Source organism: Haemaphysalis longicornis, unplaced genomic scaffold (assembly GCF_048455015.1).
Source record: "Haemaphysalis longicornis isolate Haplotype H1 unplaced genomic scaffold, Haemaphysalis longicornis Haplotype H1 scaffold_4, whole genome shotgun sequence".
NCBI lineage: Eukaryota > Metazoa > Arthropoda > Arachnida > Ixodida > Ixodidae > Haemaphysalis > Haemaphysalis longicornis.
This window is the reverse complement of record NW_027526361.1, coordinates 131,356,663-131,374,086: the sequence shown is the minus strand read 5'-3', so window position 1 is coordinate 131,374,086 and position 17,424 is coordinate 131,356,663. Positions and strand designations below refer to the sequence as shown.

At 47.4% G+C, this 17,424-nt stretch overlaps 1 long non-coding RNA gene across 1 annotated transcript in view; it reads left to right on the top strand.

Annotated features, from left to right (window-relative positions):
* The first annotated feature begins 1,642 nt into the window (after positions 1 to 1,642).
* Positions 1,643 to 17,424, top strand: part of LOC144179377 (uncharacterized) — a 93,458-nt gene continuing 77,676 nt past the window's right edge. Inside the window, exon 1 of the long non-coding RNA XR_013324214.1 lies at positions 1,643 to 2,074. This is a non-coding gene — a long non-coding RNA (uncharacterized LOC144179377). The remainder of the gene's footprint in view (positions 2,075 to 17,424) is intronic.

Genomic DNA, 17,424 nt, shown 5'->3' with positions numbered 1-17,424 from the left:
TAGCTCAGAGTTGACTCGCAACAAGTTTTAACAAATCCCATGAAGTCGGAAATCGTAGTAACCTAGGAACATATTCTACAAAGCTGGCTGCAGTGGTTTACTACGTTTACTTGACCTTCTTGTATGCCACAGAATTCTCTGATGAGTGTAGATAGATAGGTGACCAGCAAATACCAGGACATATAAGTATTACTTTAATCTACTGTGAGACAAAGCGGGGGAGACAGCGCGGGCTTCTCTAAAGAAAGAGAAATATGTCTAACGGGTTACCACGAATAATATGCTAATGGAATGTCCAAAGAACATAGGCTAACATTATCCCCCCCCCCCCCCCACCGCAAGCCGGACACGCCACCACGTGGGCTGTACGGGACAACGCACACTGGGTTCTCCGAACGCCGCCGGTGAATCACTCGCCGTGCCGGTCGGCCGGGTCGGCGAAGCGAGAAGGCAACTACACGGCATAGAAGCCGGTCACGGCATTCGCCGACATGAACGGGGTTCTCTCGCCTATAACGGAAGCACCCAAGCCACGCTGCAAGGAATTCGCAGGAAGCCGCTTAACTGTCATTGGTTCGCTTCATTGCCGTTAGCATAGCGTTAACTACGGAGATACCAGGCTGCACCGTACGCCCAATGTAGCGAAGCTATGTGACACATTTGCTTTTGTGTTATGGCGAGTTCACCACCCTCATACAAAGAGTATATGTGTACGTTTGGGAGTGTGGAGGGCGGGGAGAGGGGTACCAAGCTCTCAATTTCTTTATAGTATCGCAGCACCTCAAATTTCTTCCTTTGCGAGGTATACGGACGCTTCGATGTTACATTAAGCGGTGCAAGTCTATAGGTTAATTTCGGGAAGACGCTCCAGCGGTATTCAATTCAGAAACAAACGTATCGTCCCGTATCGTCCCTGTAGTTGTCCGTGCTAACGCCGGTATTATTTGGCAGAATTAAGTGTTGCAAACACCGGCCTTGCAGTCACGTAAACGCGCGAGTGTGCATATTCGAGTTAACACTGCGCAATTATCGCTGCACCAATGGAACGGATGCTCACAGCCACCACCCATGAAGGTCACGGTTGTCCCAAGGGTTAAGCCGCACTTCGCCAGGAGGCGCTAGAGGTGGAACGAGGTCCAGCCGGCCATCAGCTGCGACGCTGCGCGCTGCCAGCTTTTAAGCGCAGAAACGCGTCATCACGTGCAGCGTCAGCCGCCGGCCGGGGCAGGCCCAGACGCGCGAGCGTCTGCCCTTTTAGAAACAGCGCAAAAGGAACAAAGTAAATGAACCATTAAGAACCGTCGCGGCCACAATGCGTGAGCCGAGCCGAGGTTCCTCTCCGCCTGGCTGGGCTTCCAAACTGAGAGCGGCCAACTCTTCCGACCCTCGCTTCTCGAAGAGGGCAGGAAGAGAGGGGATAGACGAAACAGAAAAAAATGGGGACAGGTCAAAGAAAAGAGACAGCTTCCACGCCGCCGGTCTGTGCGTCACAAACGCCCCGCGCGAACGTCGGGAGCAGCAGCAGACGAGAGAAGCGCTCTGATCCTCCGGCGCCATTTTTATTTTTCGTAACTTCCGGCCGCCGCCGCACTCTCTCCGCCTCGGAGGTGATGTCGATACGCAGAACTTGGAGCGCGCCGCATAAAAAGTGAGTTGCCAAGCGGCTGCGGCGTCAGTGCGTGGTGCGAGTGCTTCATCGGCGGCGGCCGGTCCAGTTGTGGCGGCCAATTGACCGCAAACGGTTTTCCTTTTCGTCGGCTCCGCTCGTTTTTTGTTAACGACACTTTCGCCGTGTGCTGCTGCTACTGGGTTCGACACTGCGATCACTGTCGTTGGGCTTCGGCAAGCTGCGGGAATTTTGCTCCACTTTTGTTTCGGAACGCAATATGTCTGTGGGCCCGCCGTGGAGATGCGTCGCGCGCGTGGAGCAGACGACGCCATCGATCGAGCGCCTTCGGGAGAAGACGTGACTGTGTATATAAAGAGCGGTGAAAGGACTCGGCGCAATCATCCCAAGATAAACTCTCGCACGTGACGCACCTGTCCGCTCGCAATGGAACCTACACTTGTCAAGGTGAGTTGAACCATTTTCTACATTGCACCATTTTTCGCAACTGCCGTCATTTTTTGAATGGTGTCCCGTGGTTCGGAAGCAACTTTATACAACTTGTTCTATTTGTCAGTTGATTTCTAGTAGTTCTTTGGCCTATAGAACGTGTTGCCCGTAGCGGGAGCTCTAGCAGCGTATGACGTTACCACGGAAATTAAATCATAGTATCCCAAATCGCTAGAATCTACTGATATCACACTTGAGCCGCAAAATAACGCCAAAAGAGGTCCTACAGTGCCGTCGCTGGCATGACGCAATTTCGCGCAAGGCACCATTGCACGTTCTGACAGCACCGTCTCTTTGTACTTCGTCTGCCAAATACCTAAGGCGACCGCAAAACTATCTCAAGCAAGTTGAATTATTGGCGTTTATTCAGCGCAGAGCTCATGTGAAGGGGCGTTTCGATTCCGACTTGTTCAGTCCGCTCCGTTCTTTGTTCATCGGGTCAGGCGTACGCGAGGCTTAATTGTCACAAAACGACCGAACGGAGTTTATGTGTGAGTTTTTATGTGATGAGTAAAGAAAGGTATTCTTGTGATGCACATAGCACAGCTATTCTGAGAGATGCCGCTGAAGAGATGCATTTGACCCATCTACGCACTTTATCGCGTATATAGTACTTTTATCTCCTATCTTTATATGCGCGCCACATGGTCTCAACAACACATCTTTATTTATGTGAAGTCAAATACAGAAATTTGGTGAGGAAACCGTAGGCACAAAAGAGGACACGGACTATCTGCAGTAGTATCAGCTGTGACGAAACCTTACGTTATCTAACCCATTTACCCGGCGTTCGGGGTATAAGCTATCTCCGAGAATTCCATCACGTACCGGCTGAATGTACAAAGAATATACGAGCATAGTCGTGGCAGCTTTCCTTCAAGATGTGCAAAGATGCGCGATTGGCATTCTGTTAGTCATGTGAGGTATTTCTGTTTATTTTTCTCTGGGAATCCTTGGGACCTTTATCCGCAAGGTGCGCTCCGAGAACTTTCTTTTCATTTGCTGGTTATCTACACATGCATTTCCTCTTGTTGACAAGCGCGCCGCCGCTGAACAATCGCGGGTAGACGACCCGGTGCGGGTCTCTACGTTGGCGGAGAGTAGACACACGCCAACAACTTTTGCGCATTATACATGAGGTCGCCGACGCGCGAAATCCAGCCCGTGGGGCTGATTGCCGCTCCTACAATACCCCTTTTGCCTAGCTGAATTGTTGCGCTACCTCTTTGTGTAATTACAGCGACTTAATTTCTATACGGATCGAACTCCTTAAATGTATGTGCTCTCGAGGAAGCGCGCAGTGCCCGCATTCTTTGTTTGGGACGACGGGCATTTTCTGCGTTGTTTCGCCGCCATCTTGTTCTGCAATGTGCGGGGCGAGAGAAAGGGCGGAGGCTGAGGGGCGAGTGCGTGCCCACCGTTCGGCCAGTTCGGCCCCCCTACTTGAGGGCGTACGCAATGCGGCGCAACATGGCGGCGGCGACCGTAGCCTCCACGAATGCCGTGACTCGGCGGGTAGGGGATAGCCCGCTGTCATAGGCCGTTTTTATTCAGACCGCGCCAGCGACCGCAGCGGCTTCTTACGGGCGGTGAACGACGCGGCGATGGCGCATTACGCTGTGAGTCATAGTTTTGAAATGACTTTAAATTACGTGTTATGAAGGCTATGTAGCACACGAATTGTTTCGAACGCGTAGCTGCCTGTTGGAGTTTACGCGGGATGGTTGAACGAGTCAGTGAGGTTCGATGGTCGATTGCAGGTACCCGAAGAGGTGACGTAACCATTGGAATGTGTTTTGCTTTGCTCGCCGCTAGCGTATCATTTTACACTGCGAAAAAATGCGTTTTTTGATAAATGTTATGCACGTTCTGGTGTATAAATTAACCTGCGGGTGTTTGTTTTATCTATTTGTGCATGTTTCAGCCGCGGTTAAGTAGCGGATAGGCACGACGCGACAGATTAGATGGCTCAAAGGGAGCTTTAACAAGAGAAACAAGTGGGAACCGAGAAAGTTTGCGAGATGTTTTCTTAGGAGAAAGCAGTTCTTCAGTGAACACAATTTTGGGCGTGAATATTTTGGTGATGGCCCATTCCTCGTTGTACGTCGCTTTATTAAACATTTATTTGAGGCAGCCTAAAAATTTTTTTTGTTTTTTTTTTTTTTTCAAGATTCCTCAAATGTTTTCTGAAGAAGTGGCATAACCGAGGCCCCTTCTTCCACCGTAGTAATCCTGTAAATAACAAACTATATCAGAGATTGAGGAACTTTTTTATTGGTACACTGTCACTAATATGACCACCGGTAGCAAATTTCAGGGCAAAGATTGGCCTGTGCCCCCATCGCAGCTATTCCACCGTATTATTCGTTCTAACGTATTGTAACTTCCAAATATAGGTCTAAGAATAACATTTTTAGTGCCACTCGGACAGCAACCGGTAAAACGTATATCTGTATGTAAGCAGCTCCGGGGGCGGGAGGTATTCCTTGCACCGCAAGTATCGCGCATGCTGCGCATGCATCGCATGCCGGTCACGGCATGCATGTACCTATGCTCCGAATGTTCTCCTTTCCTCTCCACAACGTCGCCATTGGTCTGAGTGGCTGAGCTCGGGCGGCTGCCTTGACTCGACGCTCGTAGCGCAGGTTCAAAGGAAAACTTGTTCCCCTCAACACCGCGAGCTGACTCGGCTGGAATGCCTGGCTCGCCCCCCTCTCTCTCTCTCACACACCCCTTCCACCCTCCTCTCAGGCTCTCTCTCCCTGTCTCACGAGTTCGTCGGCGAACGGGGTGCTCACGTGAACGAAGTGCAATGTATTTTTGAGAGAGCGAAGTCTGGAGGGGATGCGGCCAGTAGCAGAAGGCGAATGAACACAAGGCCAGCAAGAAAAGCGCGTCGGTGGAAAAAGAAAGCTGAAAAGGCCTCTGCCAGGACATACGTACTACGTATGTAGTACGTGCTACATACGTAGTACGTACTACATACGTAATACGTACTACGTAAACGCTGACGGGACTCTGAAGGAAAAACAAGCCAGAGTGAATAAAAACAGAGATAAGTGGTGTCTTGGAAGTCAGGATCAATGAACGCGGGTCTTCCCAGAGTTGACCGGTCGGACTGACCGTCGTTGTTGGTGATCGAGTAGATGCGGCGTTTGAGAGGGTGGGGGGAGGGTGAATCCGTTGACCTAAGACACGTTTGTGGTCTCGATTTTGTTTAGTCTAGCAAGGTGTTTTATTTGGTAATACTTGATTGTTTACTGACGCTTCGGATACACCACAACCTTGGGATAACGCGTACGACGCTTTACCAAGTGAGCCACAGGAGCGGCTGTATTCGGTTCCACATGTTAGGTGTATGGAGGTGTAAGTGTATCGTGCCTATCTGGGCGATGCGCGGCGCCGCTATTTGAAGGTTGCTGGGTTCGGATGCCATCCGGAGCGTGCATTATTCTCTCCGTCATCTTTCTTTCCGACCGGAAAGTCAGATACCCGTGTAAAACTGAAAATCACGGTAGGTAGTAAAAAGGAGCACAATCGATGGAGGTGTAGCGCGTCTGTACTCACTTGTCGTCACCACGCTGAACGTTTTCTGTCGTGGGACCTTGCCTGTGGCACGCCAGTGAATTTTTCTGAAATGTGTGTCTGTATTTCACTCAAAAAAGTCAATGCTGCGGTTAAAGTTACTCTTTTCGACAACATATCTACTCAAAATTGCCACGGTATTGTGAAATGGCAGCTTTATGTGGTACGTTCGTTTACGGTATCTACGGCCCCTTACATATTACTGTAACGCGCCGCCTGAAGACAATTCTGGTTCCGGCTGTTGAGAAAGGCCATTGTATAATTACGTGGGAAAAAATCCTGGCGTTCGATTCCTGACACGTTCGACGTGACGACGGCCGTTTGGAAATGATTTTTAAAGCGAAGCCATCTATGTCTAACTGACGGTGTTGTGCTTGGCAAGAAATGCACTGCCGAAAAGCCTACGTCACACAGTGGATTTCAGAAAACAACGACGCTGATAAGTGAAGGCACATCAAGCGCCTCAAGATAAGAAGCGATTTCCGTGGTCGGACTCGAACCTGGGTCCCTCGCGGTATGAAACTGGTGCCGATCCTATGCACCAACCCGACACGGTTGAAGTAGTTGAATGAAGTTGCATGGGAGAAAGCTTCGCGTTTTAGGCATCTGTCTCTTAAGAAGACGGCTTTGATTTATGTACGTTTCCCGTGGCTGTCGAGGGGCGGTGTTAGTCGAATCGCCCCAGGACAGTTGACATATAAATCGTCGCACAAGTCGAGAGGGAGTAAGCGGCAATGGTGGCTCACTTGTTAGAGCTCCACGAGTCGTGTGGAGGCTGCGTATTTGGTGCCCGTCGGGCACACAGCTGAATTCTTCTTTCTATATCACACAGAAGTTATGCCTCAGAAGTCTACTTTTCAAAGTCGGCTGTTAAAAAGGCAGTTGATCATTTCAAAGGTTCCCGTGACATTATTGGCTGCAAGCATTGCGTGTCTGTGTCGTGCCGTTCGCTCAGCAACTTAGGAACTTAAATGCGCGCCTTTCAACTTGTTGATTTAAAGTGGCGCTGAAGTAAGCTGTAGATATTGGCTAATCACCGTACAAGATTGAAGTCTAGAAGTTGTAAGGCCATGTCCTTTGTCTTTCCGGCCTATTTATACTCACTTTTTATTGGGTAACATGCGTTGGAAAGTGCTGTTTTCCTTGCACCACCTTCCCCGCCTGCCTGCTTACGTCGACAAGCGCTCCACACTGGAAAATCTTCAGGTTTGAAATTTTCGGTCTGCTAGCCTCCACAACCTGGGCGTATACAAACAAAAAACCGATATTAACCACCAAATACAGGAAATCATAACATTCAAAGCTGATACGGCATAGAAAAGCATTGCGAATGTAAATCTGCGGGGTGCAGCGTCCGCGAGTAATACATCATGGTGTCTTCTCTACTTCCGCTCATTGTACATGTGAACTGAGAATCTACGGGTTCGCTTAATAGTCAAATATGGGGATTACATGGACTGGCCTTCAGCATTCAGCCGGGAATAAGAAAAATGACTAGTTCACTTCAGTTACCCTATAAGGCGGTCTCCAAATGATGTGTACTACAGTCAGAGCCTGTGTATTATTTTTACCTCCTAAAGTTCTTCGCAATCACGAAACGTATAAACCGGCGTCGTTGGTGCAATTCGGATCCAGTTCAATCCACTCCAACTACCCGGGCGTCACTGAGATTGGAAATCAAGCCCGTGACATCGTCGGTTCAGAAGAGCAGACAGATTTACTTTTGTTTTCTTTGTAGCGAAATGTTTTTTTTTGTGTATAAGCCAGTACGTAACACCCATTATACGTTTGTTGTTTAATGAACTCGTCCGATGTTTGCGTTTTGGCGGCAATATTCTTCATTGCCAAAAGTCTCACTTCGGTAAAGAGCGATTGCCTTTATCGCCATCTTGGAGTCATTACCGAACTGCAGAACAGCTTGATGAAAGTTCGAGCTTGATTCAGTTTTGACGTCGAGCCTAACCGAAGGTTTAGCGCTGCGTGACAACAGAAAAAACAGACATGCGCGCCCTGAAGTGACAATGAACAATAGTAAGAGTGCTTCCCAGTCCTCAGATTTTAGGCGCTTTCCTGTCATACGTTTCTCATAGCAACAGCCTTTTTCCCTTCGGCATGTCATCTCCCATAAGTATACATTCGTCAAACTACGCGAAGCCATGTTTTTCGAAAATTATACACGTGCTGGTAAAAGTGTGATAAAAAAAAGAGAAGGGGAGGAGGAGGAGGAGGAGGAGGAGGAGGAGGAGGAGTGGGGGGTGGAGGAGGAAAAGGGATTGGTGAAAGTGATGGTGGCAATGACGACGACAATCTTCAAAGATCCTGTCAGCATTGCATAGGGGCAAAGTGTGAGCGATACGGGCTCCCAGGTTTCCTTCCACCTTTCCTCGTATGCGTCTTTTGCATTCACAGATATGTATATTTTAGAAGCTGGTGTATTGTAAGGCCCACAGCCCCATCTCCTTTATTCTGCAATTTTATAAACAGAGGGATCAACGCCACATGCAAATGAGCGAAAAGTGACCCAGTGGCACGAACTTTTCAAGCGGCTATGGCCTGCAAGTGATAAGTTGTTTTGGACAAAAGTCCTGCCTAACCGGAAGGCCATCATAAAAAAGAACACATCTTATCTTAAATCGCCGTGTTTGTTGTCCGTGCAGCAGGACCTCAGAGCAAAACACTCAGTACGAAGCCAGTCGCCGACGAAACGAAGTGGAAAGGGTTCATCAGAGCCAGCCAATGCCAGCGAACCCTTCTAAGAAACGAGATAAAGCTGCGTACAGAAGACGAGGAATTTAAAATGCATCCTGTCTGCGCCATTGTTCCATCTTCGGCGCCATCCATTTTGTTTTCCTCTCTGCGGCGCCTGCTGCTTCATTCTCCCGCCTTTCACGCCTGACCGTTGTTTGACGCATCTCGCCTGCAGCAAACATTGCATACTTAAACGGGCACCACAAAAGGACAAAAAGAGGTCATTGCACGAGGACAAGTTTATCGCACTGCAAGGACGTTCACCTTGGATGAACGAACCCCTTCCGAAAACGAACTGCATTGATGTTTTTTTTTTTTACTTCTCAACATCACAAAGTTTTAAAACACCATTTTGACCCCCGGAAATGAGGAGCTTGAGGGTAATGAGAAAGCGGACCAAACTGCGCGAGAACTTCCTAACCGCTCAGCCAGTAGTCGTATCTTACTCACCCCCCTTCCTAATACCTTCGGTGAGCGCCTCAACATTCGAAGAAAAGCCAGAGCTCTCTTTTCTCCGCCAGATAAAAGCTTATCAGCTGCAGAGAATCAGTCTCTCAGACAAATACCGACGAACGCCCATCCCGACATCCTCAGACTATCAAAGATGTTTCGCGAGAAATTAGCAAACGCATGTAATAAGTGCGGTTAAATATCCACCCTATTCCATGCATCCTGACGTTGCCGTATTATACGGCCCTCAGTAAACACCAAGACAGAGTTACATGAGCTATGGCAGGCAGCTCTGGCCGGCTCCGATCCTGGGGTTCGGAGTATCTGATCTTTGGGGCCAAAACTGGGGCATAGGAAACCGGGCCCGTGGGAGGAGGGAACCTACCCTAGCCCGATCAAGCCTTTTCATTTCAAATAAACGTTTCACCTCTCTCTCTCTTTCTCTTCATCGGCAAGGCTCAGTTGCTGAACCAGAGGGGTGGCACTGGTTACAGCAAGCGTTTAGTGAGGCTTCGAGGGTGTAGAATGGAGGGACGTACATGTCCCCACCGGCTGGTCTGGAACTGAAAGCTATAAGTTGTTATCAGTCAGCCACTAAGCCTAACAACGCATCGGTAGCGTTACTTCGAAAACACTGACTAGTCGATGATTTCGACACTGCGCGAGATCAGTGCAGAAACGACAATGGTGATATTGTTGGCCCTGCATGGGAAAAGCAGCCGTTGGTAACGTCACTTCCTTGTTCCCGCCATACAGGAGCGTGCGCTGTGCGTCAGAGATTGCTTCGGAGTGACGATACCCGTGGGAACTTCGTCACGATAAAGTGGAGTGGGAGGTCTGTTTCTCGCTCTTTCGTGCGCGTAGTGATAGCCTGCGCTTTCCGGAGATACGGTCAATCCCGAGCTGATTGCTGAAGGCATTTTATCGCTTACGTGATTAGCTCCACAAGGACGCTGGGTTTTGTCTTTTAGAATGCTGGAGGCAGCTATTAGGCGATACGCCTGACAGCGCAAGAACACTGCAGATTTTTCACTTTGAAAGTGGGCAGGTTTGTTTGGATGCGGCAGATGTAATTATTGATTAAGAAGGCCACATTTCTATCGGCTACCTTCGCGGTGAGTACATGAGATGGTACGCCATCATCGTGTAAAATACACGAGGCTTAACACCCTATCCGCAAATCCATGAAGCGCCACCCACTTTAGAGAGACTGAGTTTATCCTTGTAGCCCGTCTGTAAAAACCTAATTCGTGGGTAAGCTTTCGAGTTGCATGCAAACAGGGAAGACATGCAACTCAGGCAAGTGCACAATCTCTTAAAATGTCGTCTTTTCTACTCCACTTTACATGTCATTTGTTACTTGCAGCTTTTTGCTTTCCCGCAACAAGTTCCAAGTGGTACTGTAAACCCGAATTTACATGTAATCAGATTCGGCATGTTGCGTGTTAATATGTAACATGATTGAACAGATAACTGGTTGGCACTGCAACTTTCGTTTTCCCTCGCGCGCACGCCATCGCACGTAGGCGCACATTAGCACTGGTACAGAGAGCTAAAAACTTCCGTCCATTCATCGCGAAAATTGTCTTGCCGTTCTGGAATTCCTGCGTGCAGTGTCGCTGCATGCGTGCAGTCCTGCAGTCCAGTGTCCTGCGTGCAGTCCATAGCTGCCGCTTTCTGCGAACTACGCCAAATAGTAGGCGCCCTTGCCTATGGTCAGGCTGAGAGGCTGTTCCGAACCGAAAAGTCTTGCGTCGGGACATCTGAGCATTGTTCTCTTCCTGTTTGCTTGTTGGCAACGGAAGCGATTAGGCGGTCACCAGTGAGCGAACGAGTCGCCTGAGCGTAGTCGTTAACCTGGTTACGTTAACCGCCTGTGATCGCGCGTGCCCCGCATTCACAACGCCATAGCGGTCCTAGTCGGTGGGGCTGCCGCTGCATTATATTAGCAGTCAATTATTCTTGGCCGCTTCGACTGCGACGTCTAATGCCCTTGCGAAATGGGCCGGGGCCATTGACAGGTTACGTCACGTAGGCGGAAACCCGGTGAATGGTTATGATACTGCGTGCGATAAGGTAATTGCTTGGGCTGCCGCTTTGATGATGATGATGATGATGATAATTCTGATAATATCACAGTTTCTGGTGCTGTTCATGGCGCAGGGGTAATTTGAAATACCATAGGGTTAGGCGACGCCGCGGCATGTGCATATTTTTGAAAGGGGGATGCGAAGCGTGTGTGTGCGAGTGTGTGAGTAAAAAGTCGCACACACGCTGCAACAACAGCAAACTCACGTATCGGCCAGTGGCAGGAAAGATTATGTGTCTGTACATCCTGGCAGCGAAGAAAACGGCGTTGCATAAGGGCGTATGCATATAATCAATGAAAAGAGGAAGAAAAATAACTCAAGGAGCAAGAGACTGTGTCAGCGTATCAAGGACATTGGCTTCCTAATGCTTTCGAGTGCTATTACCAACCGTTCTGGGTGGAATAAAGAAATATAACCAGAGGTAAATATATATCGAGATACATGTAACAAGAGGCACTAGAATTTTTAAAACCTTGGGAATCTTTCACACGTGCGAAAATTTACCGCTGGGTTGTATCAAATTCATCACGCAACACACTTCGCCCGCCGATTGTCCTCTTGTTGCACTATATAGTTCTGGAACTATTGCGGTCCTTAAAACGTTTCTTTTCTTCGTTGCTTGTGAAAATAAAAAATAATCGCAGAAAGGGAAGTCTCTGACGCTTATGGAGGTGGGGTGCACTGTTGCTATCGCGTTGTTTGAGAAATTGAAAGACTTACTTAGGGAGGTGCGGTGGATTCTTGCTATCGCGTTGTTCGAGACACCTGCCTCGGGCTAACTGCTATGCGAGTTGTGATATCGTGTCGCAGTGCTTAAGCCGCTGAAGCTCAAGAAAGATCATTGTGTTAAACCTTTCTCTGCGCTAGTGCAGCTAGTATACGGCTAAACTGTCTAATCTTTTCGAATGATAGATGTTCAATCTGACGTGTACCCAAGTCTAGACGCTAACCTTTTTTACGCCGTCATTGGCCGAAAAGGTGTACAAATATTGTCCCATGCCGCGTACCTTAATTAAAAAGGTTTTTGACTAAAAAAATGCTGTAAGGATGAAACAAGTATGTGCTTGTGAACACCCTAAAATAAGGGGGGGGGGGGGAGCAGCGCAGCTACACGTGGCAGTGTGTATCGGCTGAGTGCGCAGCGTGACGTACAGACACATTCAACACGCACAAGTCACACTTGACCCACAAATTAATTGAGAAAGAAAACCAACGGGATGCACGGGGAGAACGAGTACATACTTAGAAATACGTCTGCTCTTCTTGCTTTTATAGCGAGCAGAGGAAAAGTCATCTGATAGAGTCAATGGGCTAGCCGCAAAAATTATATTTTACCGCTAATTTGGGGATTATGCATTTGAATGCGAGCATATACAAGTCAGCATGCGTATTTGCAAGAACTTTTTAATCGTGAGGTATTTATTACGTTCAATGACTCATAGAATTTCATTAAATGCCAAACACGTATCCTACACCATTTCAACACTCACCAAGAAGGGTGCTCACTATTTCCACACCATTTTCCCAGAAGGCTGTAAAGCTCGGTTTTAGGGTGTTGGAAACCAAGAAAAACGGTGTGACAGACCGCCAACTAGGAAAAAGGGTGTAGAAGACCTCCAACTTTGGAAGTAACCCGTTTACCTGGGAGGACTGAACATTTTGTACAAGCGGGGGGATGTTTTGTACCTCGCACTGTTTAAAACAATATGAATTGGCATAATTTATTACCAGTGGAGCTGTTTAAGCTTGAGCTTGGTTGGGTGGCTTTAGCAAAAAAATACAAAGAAAAACACTGCGCCGCCTGTAAAGGGTGCACCACCACAGATAGGGTATTATAACAGTGAAGCCGGCTTTCACGCCTCTTCCAGTGTGAGCACAAGGGGCGCATGCGTATGCGCACCTCTTACTATACCATTTCAAAGGTCCTAGTCTTTTTGGGATACCAAAACGCAAGAAAACGGCGAAGCTTTTACTAGTTGGGCACGGCTGAAGAAACAGCAGAGGTGGGGGGTCGATCTAGCTCGTTTTGACCCTTTGATACGCTGTCAGTGCAGGGGACACACTTGAACAGCCTCGTAAAATCCGGCTAAACTTGTCCTCACCCCTCACCACTTAGCCTAGCCTGGCACGAACATCGCAGAACCTAACAAAACTTAGCAAAGCCTAGCAATACCTAGCAAAACGTAGCAACTCCGAAAGAACCTCCTGCTCCGCTTTTTTTTTTTTTTTTTGCAACTGAACACGTATTTCACACCTTCTCTGCACCGTACAGAATACCAAGGGTGTTGCAGTCGGTCCTTTTCAAGTGGCAGCCCTTTTAACCACACAAGAAGACTGTAAAGCTACAAATTAGGGTGCTGGAACCTAAGAAAAAGGGCGTAATCACTTTTCCAACACCCTTATTCCACTTTTACTGCACTTTTTTAGGCAATGAGGGTGTAAAAACGTTTAGTGTGTACATATAGTCTCTGCATTTTTAAAAGTTCAAATCGGCGTTTCACGTGCCAAAGGCAACCTTGGGCCAGGGGGCGCACCGTATATGGAAATGAGCGATCATTGCAGACGAACAATTTTTTTGTTTGCTTTTGAACATTTTTTACGAGGTGGGAAGAAGGGTATGAGGGGATCTCTTCTACTTCGCAGTGAAATTATGTATGCGTGCATGGCTTAATCAATCAAGAGCTGAACACGTTTTCCACACCCTTCTAACAAACACCCTACCAAAAACGAAGGTTGTTGAAGTTGGCGAACACACTTTTCTTATACAAAAAGAGTACAGCGCTACGAATAAGGGTGTAATGGCCTCCCAACACCCTTTTTCCACTTACCCTACACCAAAAAGGGTGTAAAAAAGTTTAGAGTGTACCGTAAATGTATAGTACGCCCTCTGGAAAAGTGGGACGCTAATATACCCCTCCAGGCTACTCAACCTCATTTTTTTTCCTTTACCACTTGCTTTTCATTCCGTTGTTTTCTTTTTTGCAAAACAGACACACTGTTTTCAGTGAAGGTAAGCTTAATTGAGTCCCGCCCCTATTCGCACAGCCTGTACCCGAAGCGTCTCATGGGATCTCGTTTGACCACGATTGATGACACCAACATGGCGCGACCGCCAATCTCATAAATCCCAACTTCTCAACACCCAAACTATACCAAGATTGATGACGCCTATAACGTCGAGCCAGACGCCACAGTCTCACTAATCCAAACTTTTTTTGTGGACTCTCAAAATGAAACACCGTTAGTCGGACGAGCAGAATCGTCTCCGCCGGCGTCGCCCAGGCGCGGGCCACTCTCTCGGCAATGGCGTGATCCATTACCCGGTGACACCCGCGCGCACATATGCTCGCTAGAGACGTGCGCATACCGCGCGCGGTCGTCGCTGCCGCCGCAATCGGCGACACAGTTACGGGGAATCGCATGCCGATGCACCCAGTCACGTGACGCGCTTCTGTGAACAGCGGCAGCTCTTGCGTCTTTTGTCTCACGTGCGAGGGACCGTATACATACGCGCAGGCGCTCCGCCCTCCCCTTGTGTTGTTGCGCGAGGAGGGAGCCCTTTCTTCTAACTTGTCCGCACGTAAGCGCCTCCTCTTTGTTCAATTGCGGTCCGGTACAACGGAACATTCATCATCCATTCATTGTGCGTTTCTGCTACGTTTTTGCCGGGCGTTCATTGTTTGGGTTTCTAAACTTTTTCTTTTTTTTTTTTTTTTTACTGTGGCGCGTGGTTCGCACTTGCAAATCCACTCTAGGTAGGTTTCAAGCGCATGGGTACTCTTTAGGCTGGGCTCGGTGATGTATCGACTGTGGTCGTGAAAAGCACCCGAATAGGCCATCGCAGCAGCACCCACTTTTGCTGTGACCGCGCTCCAGTGTGTCTGGCTGCGCAGTGGCTTCTGGAAAATGTAAGCCGCGGTTCTTTGATCCCGAATTTGTGGCTTTCTTTTCCTTTTCCCTGGCCACCTGCTTGTCGGAGTAAAGTTGCGACCATTGGAGAACAGGGTTTGTCAAAGGTCTCCAGCTGAGCTCGAAAATTCTGCTGGTTTAAAAGTGGCGCCGTTTGCTGTACCATTGGGGCTCTCCGTTGTCCGTCCTGCATTTATGACTTATGTATACTGCCAGGCAGTCCGATGTGAGGCACGGATTATGAACAGGATAAAATTGATTATGGTGAACTTGTGCTGCCGAAGATGTTGAAAAGACAGACATCGCAGCATTAGTCAAACATAATGACGTGTGGGCTGTTGAAAATCGGCGAACCGAATGCCACACGTTTGGTGTGCATGTAAATTTACGTTGGAGCGCATCGCAGTCACACCGAAAAAATTGTCGATCACACCAAAGTAAACTAATCCAGCGACGCACACGTTGCAATCTTCCACGATCAGATGGCATCGCCCAGGGCACAGCTTGGTGCCATAAGGAACACCACGGAACAGCCGTGCGTGGCTAGACATTGACAACCAAACATAAACAAGCCATTAGCACAGCGTGTTCGCGGCAATATGATTATCCCTACTGTCTGCTTGTTCGCCTCTCCAAATCTCCCCTTCCTCCATACAAAGCGAAAATGAGGCCAGCGTTTATTTTTTGCTGATTTGTTTATTTTGGAGGCTGCGAGAGGCAGGAGAACCTACGTTTATTGCCTACGCTCCGAGTCCACCTCGCCTGTGACAGGCATGTACGCCTTCTAAACCCATGTCAGTGGACTTAGCATGTGCAGGCGGCATGCGAATTTTCCTTCAAATTCAAATTTAAAACCAGAAAGCCATTTTTGGTTATTTAGGATGGCAATGCGGGTTTCATCCGGTCTCTCTTTTTTTTTTTTTGCCGCTTTCGCCTGAGTCTTATGTGGTAATCCGCAACAATAATAATTATAATGGAAATAATGAACAGTATGCATTACAGCTTTGCGACATGGTTGAGGCGCTAAAAAATGGACGGACACAAGAAAGATGACAGAAATAGACGGACCTTGAGTCCGTCTATTTTTTAGCGCTTCAACCATGTCAAAACGTTCACGCCAACTCGCCCAGCAGCAAGTTCTTCATAAGTGCATTACAGTCAAATGCATTACAATCAATAAGGTATTGATTGATTCGTGGTTTTATTTATTTATTTATTTACTGAATGGAGAAGGTATTATTATTTAAGCTGTGCCGCATGTACAGTATTTGTCAAAATTTTTTCGGCCAAGCCGGAAACACGCAGGCCGGAAACACGCAGGCCGCAAAAAATTCAATGTACAAGCGTACGTCCTGAGCGAGGCTGGAACGTTTCACGCCGAAAAGCTAGAGAAAACACCCTTCTTTCTTACTGTCATAAAATATTTGTGTGACGTTTGAAGGCAAAGCTTATTCTTTAAATTCTTTGTGGTCGAGTGGCTTAAGATTGGCCTAGAAAATTTTGACAAAGGTAGTTCTAATTTTTCAGTCATCGTGAGCAAGTGGTATTTCGTCTTGCTGGCATGGTTCCCTGGGTGAAAGGTTTTTACCTACAGGTTCGGCCTTTCTTGCCTTGCAGTGGTCGGCAGAATGAGTTCGGGTGGTGAAAGAAAACTCGCCGTCGAAAAATGTAGATAACGGAGAAGGAAATTTCGCTCGCTCGCATGAGCCATGCTAAGGGCACGCCAAAGCAACACCGATAAACCGCGATATCTTCATACGGCAATTGCAGGTTCATTGGTCGCCAGGGATGCAACAGGATGCTGAGTGTTTTCGCGTGTCTCAAAGACTTCGACTTTTTCTGAGGTCGTGTTAGAACGCAAGCTGCCGAATTCCGTCGTACTTTTCATTGACGGGGGCTTCAAACGCGCCGATCACACCTCCTGCGCGTGAAGTGAAATGAGTGTGGAGTCTGTAGCCAGAGGTACTGTTGTTGAGTCGTTTTCTTACCTACAGCCGACAAATATTTCCAGTCGTCCGCACCACGGAGGTCAACACTTGTTAGAACTGAAATGGCAACGTGGCAGGTAGAAGGCGCGAGAGGTCATTATTTTATTTATTTATTTATTTATTTATTTATTTATTTATTTATTTATTTATTTATTTATTTATTTATTTATTTATTTATTTATTTATTTATTTATTTATTTATTTATTTATTTATTTATTTATTTATTTATTTATTTATTTATTTATTTATTTATTTATTTATTTATTTATTTATTTATTTATTTATTTATTTATTTATACATGTTGCAGCCCAACTGGGCTGCAGCATGTGTATGTACATGGAGTGCAGTAGCACTATTCGTCACAGATCAATAGAGACATAATTCACAACTCATCAAAACTCGCGTATGTATCGCGAAGTTCAGATACAGCAGGTAGCAATAAATAAAATGAAGGCTGAATGAAGGTGTACAAGAATTCACGACACATAATCAATTTAAATTACACAAAAAAAGTTTTCTAAAGGCAATGACCTAAT